The following is an 8,039-nucleotide window of genomic DNA, read 5'->3' on the forward strand; positions in this document are numbered from 1 at the left end:
GTATAACGTATACAGATATTGAATTACAATGTTGTATAGCTGAAACTTATAGAATGTTATTAATTGATGTTATTTCAATAATACACAATACATACATATGTACACACAAAAATTTTTTGAATAAAAATTTCTTTCTATAAAAAAAATCTTATGGCTTAGAAATAGCAGCTTCTCCTACCTCTGCACCCCAACTTCCTATTTCTAGCAATTAAGATTTCATAAAGGTCTACGGCCTTGCCACCCTGAACGTGCCCGATCTCATCTGATCTTGGAAGCTAAGCAGGGTTGGGCCTGGTTAGTACTTGGATGGGAGACCACCTAGGAAGACCAGGTGCTGTAGGCATTTTAAAAAAAAAGATTTCATAAAATATCTTCCCCCAGCCTAAGCTGGTATACCTCAATACATAGGACATTTACTATTAAGAGCACACTTCTTTCAAATCCCAGGATTTTCACTTCTGCACGAAGGCTGGCTGAATAGATTCTGTTATTTCACAATATATATGTTTTTTAAGACAAATTACTATACTAGCAGCTAATCATTCATTAAGCTCTGGCTAAATGACTATTTACTGACTGTGATAGGGACTTTATTATATTATCTGTAATCTCTTCAATAATGCTGTCAGGTACGGTTAATTATTTTATAGATGAGGAAACTACAGCTCAAGGAGGCTGACCTGCCTATGGTTATGTAGCTGGTCAGTGGCTTCAACCCAGGCCTGCAAAGAAAGGGTCATATTAGACTCAACCAGTAAACTTTATGAAATTGCTCCCTATTTCTTGCTTCTCCATAATATTCTGCCATGCACCCTGACTGGTTGTGAATATCTGCAGAAGTTAGCCATTATTACTAATGCAGAGTGTTAAATTATCCTTTGGTGTTTTGGGCTAAAAAGTCTGAGAACCACCACAACATGCTACTTCTCTCTTCTGCCTTCCTCTATCTGAGGCTCAAAAAAAAAAAAAAAAAAAAAGTTTCTGAGAAATTCTAGCTCTTCACTCTTACCAGTATTGCCCAAGGTGACTCTTACTTAATTATGTAAATGACTGCCAGAAAACATAAAACCCTACAGCATAAATTCAAGGTCCTGACATTTGGCTGAGAGGTTCTGTTTGACTTCCCTCTAGTCCTTAAAAGATCACTTTTCCCTCCCTTGGTTTGATACCACCATCTCTTGCCCCATCACTGACCAAACCAGCAGGTTCTGGCCACTCCCCTTAATGACTAAAGGAGTTGACATCATCACCAAGGTAAAGGCCCTGCCATGGGCTGTTCTACCCACACAAACCCCAGCTGCTTTTCCCACCTTAGTCATCTTGTGACATCTCTTCTTTTCACATAGAATATCACCTATGTAAAAGGTTAGAAGGCTTCTGTGATCTTCAAGTCACTTGACGACAGGAGATGGTGTTTTACTGTCTCTCTATCCCTAGTCCCTAGCATAGTGCTCTGCACTAAATCAGTGGTAAAATAAGTAAAAAAGGATAAGCGTGGCTTTTGCTATGACTGTACCTTCCAAAGATACCCCTGGACCCTATCTTGCTAAAAATGGCCTTTTCTCCTAAGTCTCGGTATATTGCTCTGGTTGAGCTAATAAACAAATAGCTCCTAAAGAGCTTCTTATTGCCTAAAAAGGCTCTGAAGCTTAAGTAAAATTATCTCTAAAGGTGAGAGTTCAGGCAGAAGGATGGAGAAACGGGGGAGATGTGTGCATAGGGAGAAGTGTAGGGATTTTTCAGCATCCCTCTTAACAGGCTCAGACAAACCATTTAGTGATTCTGTCTGGAAGAAACTTTTTGAGGCTATATGACCCCTGGTTACTGCCTTAAAACCAAGCCCAGAATTTCACATCAGCCCTGACATTATCTACCATGTGAAAGGCAAGACTTTACAAGTTTCTTGTTCTGTGTCATTAGCCTCACTCTGTTCTTAGATACAGAGTGTTAAAAACAGAATGTCTGAGTTTAAAAACAGAGTTTAGGGAAAAAATAATAATATTGAGAAAGGAATATGGCAAATTGACAGTTCTCAAGGAAACATATCAATAAGGTTTGGAAACCTGGCTCACTTGATAATTTTAAGAACTTGTTACATTTGGTGGAGAATAGTTCATTCTTGGATAAGATCTTGAAAGTCAAGTTGAAGATGAAAGATTCCTGTCTCTGATATCCTGTGCAATATGAATGAAGCTACCCTTTGGAACCAGGCACTTCATAGAAGGGTAGAGCTAGAAGAGAATTCAAGATCCATTTCATTCTACTCCCTCTGCCTTCCCTGAAAGAAGTAAAGCAACAAGTTTGAAAAATCATAGGATCTTTGGATAAGAAGGAGACCTTCCTTACAAGTCCACCTCCTAAGGGAATAATACCTTCTAGAGCATCCCGAAAAATGGCAGTTCCAGGCTGTTCCTGTTTCCAAGAACAGGGAGATTAACTTTTGATGAATAGCTCTAGTTGTTAGTGAATTCTCTCCTGTTCTTAGGGAAAAGTCTGCTTCACTGTAACGTGTACTCATTGAATTTGGCTTTCACGTCCTCTTAATAATTTTTCTCTAGGAGAAATACACCCAGGTCCTTCAGGTATTCCTAGTCTATGGTGGTTTCCAGCCCCCCATCATCCTCTTAGGTGCCTCCCTCCAAATCTATTCCCATTTATCAAGGTCCCAGTTAGCAAGTGAAGCCCAGAATAGAACTCTACATGCGGGCTGGTCTAGACATCGTAGATACAGCAAGATTGTTTCCAGTTCTGAACAATATCCCACTATCAGTGGTGCTGAAGTTCTCCTTAGTGTTTTAACAATTGGATTTCAGTTCAACCTGCATTTGTAGTTGTGGTATATTCATAGTTTATGAGCATGATAGCACTCATATTACTTTTTGTTAAGTCCCCAGAACCTTTTGTGTATTAACTCTTAACAAACCAAGCTTCTTCCATCTTAGGTATGTGGACCAAAAGCAAGACTTTATATTCTACCTCCATGGTTTTGACCTAGAGACTCAACATTGAGTTTTAAATTAGAACACTCTCATCTATCTGACTATCCTCTATTCTCCCTGCTTTATTAATCTTCAGATATTATGAGCTCATCTTTTATGTCTTCATCCAACTCACCAGTAACAGAGTGGTAAACAGAAACAAGACAATTTTTTAATAGCTGCTTTATCAGCCTGACCTCTTCTCCGAACCATTTTAACTTATTCACATACATATAAATGCAACCCTTTGTTATGTACTGTGATAAAAATCAAGATATTCTGTGCCTATGTCATCTTCCTGAGCTACCAAACTGGTAATGCTACTTAAAAAGGAGATGGGACAAGTTAGGCATTTGCTTAATTTCTCTAAACCTGTTTGTTTCCTTATCTATAAAATGAGAATATTTGCCCTATTCCCTTTACCAAATTATTAGTAAGGATCAACTAGTGCAAGATATTTGAAAATGCTTTGCAAATTTTAACTTGCCACAGAAATCTAAATTATAACAAGGATGATGATTTGTTACTAATGTTGAGTACAATTGATTTAGGCTTGATTCGCTTCCTTCTTACTCCTGTTTGTAATGTCTGTTAGCCCAGCAGTTCCTGACTCAGCAGAGCCTGGGTTTCTGATCTGCCCTTGCCTCCCTGTTGGACCTACATCCACCGACACCAACATAGATCCATACTCAAATTCTGGTTCACTTGTTTCCTTCTGCTGTCATTTTCAGTTTCAGACCTGGATACACATCAGGGCTTATTACATGACACCTAGTTCTCATGTGACAATTCCAATTGAGTACCCAGCTGAGTGTCCAGCATCCAAGGACACTGAGTTTGTTAGAGGAATGACTAAATGAAAGATGAAGGAAGGCCACCTTTATTCTCATTTCTGTAACTTTGCCTCTGTTTTCATTCTCTCATGGATGGACAAAAAAAAAACAGACAAATACATATAGAGATAGAGAGAGAGACTGATATATGGCCAGTTAGACAGACAATAGATAGATAAATACGGATAGACTAATGGATAAGTAGGTCAAATGAAATACTTTATGTAAAAGCAAATTTTAAATATTCTTGTTATACCATTTGCCCTCTTCAGGACTAATTTTCAGCAGATATTCACTGGTGTGGCTGCATCATTGTGGCGGATAGAACTGAATAGAAAATAACCACTGCCCCAAGCACCCTGAGTGCCCCACCACCCTAGCCATCTCCTGAGACTTGCCCCTCTTCCATGACACCCTGATATTCCCACATTCTAACAATCCGGGAGTCACTCCAGGCTCAGCAAAGAGCTTCCAGGATGCTTCCCCAGCATTTGGACTAGTGTCCAGTCTGATCGACCAGTGCTACTGCTGGGCAGGTTGGTGACATTTCGGAATATCAGCCCTGCTCCCATACTTGTCTACTCCCTTCCAGGCCCAGGGCACTTCTCATTCCCTCCCTGCTCTCTTGTGCTTCTCCCTCCCAGGCAGAGCTCTCACCCACTCTGAATTCCTTTGAATCTTGTGGTCCATTCTCACTGGTCAAATACTTAACTGTATGTGGCCTTGTTTTTTGTACAACTTTTCTTGTTTGTTGTATTTCTCCAGCTCCCTATAAATTCCTCAAGGAGGAGCATATCTAATACAGACAACACCGTCACCTGCTGCAGAGTGATATTGGAGAAAAGTGATATTTTAAAATTCTAAAAAAATTTTAAACCTATTCGGTTATGATCCAGAAAGTTATGGATGACTTGGAGAGTTCAGTAGAGTAAAAGAAACAAAACAGAGAGTATGTGACAGAAATAATATTGATTATGCTTTCAAAGATTTTCCAATTGGAAGAAAAGATTGAGCTTGAAAAGACGATGGGTTAAATAAAAGTTGAGTTTTTTAACATGAGGAAACTATACATATTTGTAGTCAAGAGAAGAGTAATGCTGCTGATGTCTCTCTTAACATCTCACAAACTGCTAAATGGGGGGTTTGAAGTCCCAGACAAACTCTGATAGATCCTGGGGACCTTTCCCTATGACAGCCCTGAAAGGGAGGAGACACCGTTGGGGTAGCCCAACAGCATCACAAGTCTCAGTGATGAACATTCAGAAAAGCAGAGCTTCTGTCAGCCTGGGCTTGAACTTTTTGTTTTGACTTTCGGGCACTATAGCTAGGGACTATCAGGCAGGCATTTCCTCCTACAGCTTTCAAATGTCACATTCCAACACCCAGCACTCACTGTTCTTTCCTTCTCTTCATTTTAGAACACTCAGAAAAGTTTTTGTGTTTTAAAAACACCCCTTGAATTTTCTGCCTTCAGGAGGGTGGTTCTTGAGGACACTCCCCAGAGCACTACTTGGAAAAGACACGAGCAGCTCTTCCTATCACATGTGTGTCATATGCTCTGTTGCAGTCTAGTCATGCAGAGACGGAGGCGACCTTTGATTCAGCAGGCAGGAAGCTGGCAACTTCAGTGCTTTTTCGAACTTTCACTTTAGAAACCTTTGTTTCTCTTTAGATTCGCTTGAAAACACAAGTGAAGCTCTGCACCCGACGTAAGTGGAAAAACATGAGTTGTGCATATAATAATTTGCCAAAATACCATTATATTTGGTAGTTGTGTGACTTTTGATTTTCAACTGACAGACAATAAAATTCTAAAATTTTAAAATATTAAAAAAACTTTTTAAAACTTAAATCACTTAATTTAAAACATTGTTTAAATATTACTTTTCAGATTAAAAATCTTAAATGTGTTTTTTAAAATTTTTCAAGTACAGGAAGAATATAAAGAAAATAAAAATTGCTGAAAATCTCATCACATCAATAGAGACAGTGATTGTTACTGCCACTCTAATTTTACAATGAGAAAGCAAAGGAGAGGAAGGAAGGAAAAAAAAGAAGGAACATGAGCTTTTAGATTTTCTTTCCAAATGTGTAAAAAAAAAAAGCATTCTGTGGAAGTAATCTCCAAAAGTTTTTAAAGAAATGACAGATATTCATATTCCTGGTAACACTCGTATTGCCAGGAGTACCATTGCTGTTTCAAAACATCAGAGTGTTTCATTGATCAATAAGCTTTACAGAGCTCTGGTTTCCATATCACAGAAGACAAATATTTAAAACAACATATATATATACACATACATATGTGTATGTGTATACATACATACACATATTTTAATATAGAATGGTTCATGAATTTATGGTCATCCCTGTGCAAGGGTCATGTTAATCGTTCCAATTTTAGTAGATATGCTGCTGAAGCAAGCACTTAAAATAAGTGTTCTACAAAAGTGCTATACATTACAAAAAACTTTAGGAAATAGAGAAGGAAATTATACACAACCCCAGCACTTTAACAAAACCCTATTAATATGTTAGTATACTTCTTTCTAGCCTTTTGACCCATTCTCACTTTTTTCTTCTTATTTCATTCATTCATTCATTCATTTACTTGGCATTAACATTGTAACTGAAAGCAAATAATTACTATAAGACCACCCACATCATTGCCCCACTCTGATTCCCACCCCTCTCTCTCTCTCACACACACACACTCACACACACACACACACACACACACCTTTGCTTATTATTCTCAGGCGTCTAGGGCTTTTATAGCATGTTGGAGACAGAGAAATGGCTTTGATATCAATTAGCTTAGGTTTGAATCCTGGCTCTACTGTGTGAACTTGGGAAAATTACTAAGCAACTTTGTCTTAATTTTCTCACCTGTACAATAAGGATAACACCCTCCCTTCGCACCAGTTTCTCTGAGCATGTCCGTATATTGAGTGGCAGAGTGATGAGCTCAGAGTAAGTGCTCAATATATTGAAATTATTATTTTCACTTAAAATTATATGACAGCAATTATTTTATATTTCTATATAACCTTTATAACTGTCATTTTTTTATGGCTAGATAGTTTCTAATGCAAACACGAATCACTAAGACTAACTTCCATTTTGTTTGACAGATTATTTCTAGTTTAGGGTCATCAGGATAATACTGTAATTAATGTATGTTTTCATATTAGTATACATTTCACTTTAGTCAATGAATTTCCTTTAGAAAAATCCTTGGAATGGTATTTTTGGGTAAAAATATGAACCTTGACATGGTTCTTGCTACATATATAAGCATTTTTTTAAACTTAAAATTAACATAAGCAAATATAGATTTTGTACCTTGCTTTTTTCATTCAATGTTATGGCAAAGCTTTTTAAAAATCACATATTTTTATTTGCAATACCCCGCCCCCCAACCCCATGTCTTTAGCTTTTTCTGTATTTTTGGATTATCTCCTTAGAGTTGATTTACATAAGTATACTTGGACAGATGATATGGCAAGTCATACAGCCTCTTACCTATAGACAAATCACACTTCAAAAAATTGTATGTTCTGATTTATATGACCACTAACAATTTATGAGTCTATCAATTTAACAACATATTCTGGAGCATTATGTGTTATAATTTAAAAAGCTTTTGCCAATGTAATGATTGAAAAGAGCTACTTAAGTTTTGTTTTGATTTAAATTACCTATAAGTTGAGCATTTTATTTTTTTTGAATTTTAAAGCAAAGAGAACTGAGACATTGGGAAGCTGCTTGATTTGACCAACAGCCTGATTGTATTCCTCCTCTGGCATTTGTTGCTTCCTCAATACTTTTGCAACTGTTCTGTTTTAACATGGAATTCTATTTTTATAGAACAAACAAAACTGAGAAGAAAACCTACTACTCTCTTTGAGTTTACTTCTCCTAAGAGGATTCTGCTGTTGAGAATACACAGTTATTGACAAGATGTTATAGGAGGCAGCTGATGAACAGTACAAGCACCCTTATGGAAAACAGTTTGTTTGCATCAACAAAATCTTATCTCAAAAGTTCAGAAAATTTATTCTGTGTACTCAGAATTAGACTAAAAACTGATTGTGCTAATCAAACTCCTAAAACACTTTACTGAAATAAAAAAACTGCCATTAATATGCAGCTCAAAATTGCTTCAGAACATTCTATTCCCATAGGAAAGTCAATATAAGACGACAAATTATAATTAGGCTATCAG

The 8,039-nt window shown here is 37.2% G+C and overlaps 1 non-coding gene across 1 annotated transcript; it reads left to right on the forward strand.

Annotated features, from left to right (window-relative positions):
- The first annotated feature begins 224 nt into the window (after positions 1-224).
- Positions 225-343, forward strand: LOC120596172 (5S ribosomal RNA). The gene has a single exon (XR_005651103.1). It is a non-coding gene; the product is annotated as a 5S ribosomal RNA (ribosomal RNA).
- The last annotated feature ends 7,696 nt before the right edge of the window (positions 344-8,039 follow it).

Source organism: Pteropus medius, unplaced genomic scaffold (genome assembly GCF_902729225.1).
Source record: "Pteropus medius unplaced genomic scaffold, Ma_sr-lr_union100, whole genome shotgun sequence".
Classification (NCBI taxonomy): domain Eukaryota; kingdom Metazoa; phylum Chordata; class Mammalia; order Chiroptera; family Pteropodidae; genus Pteropus; species Pteropus medius.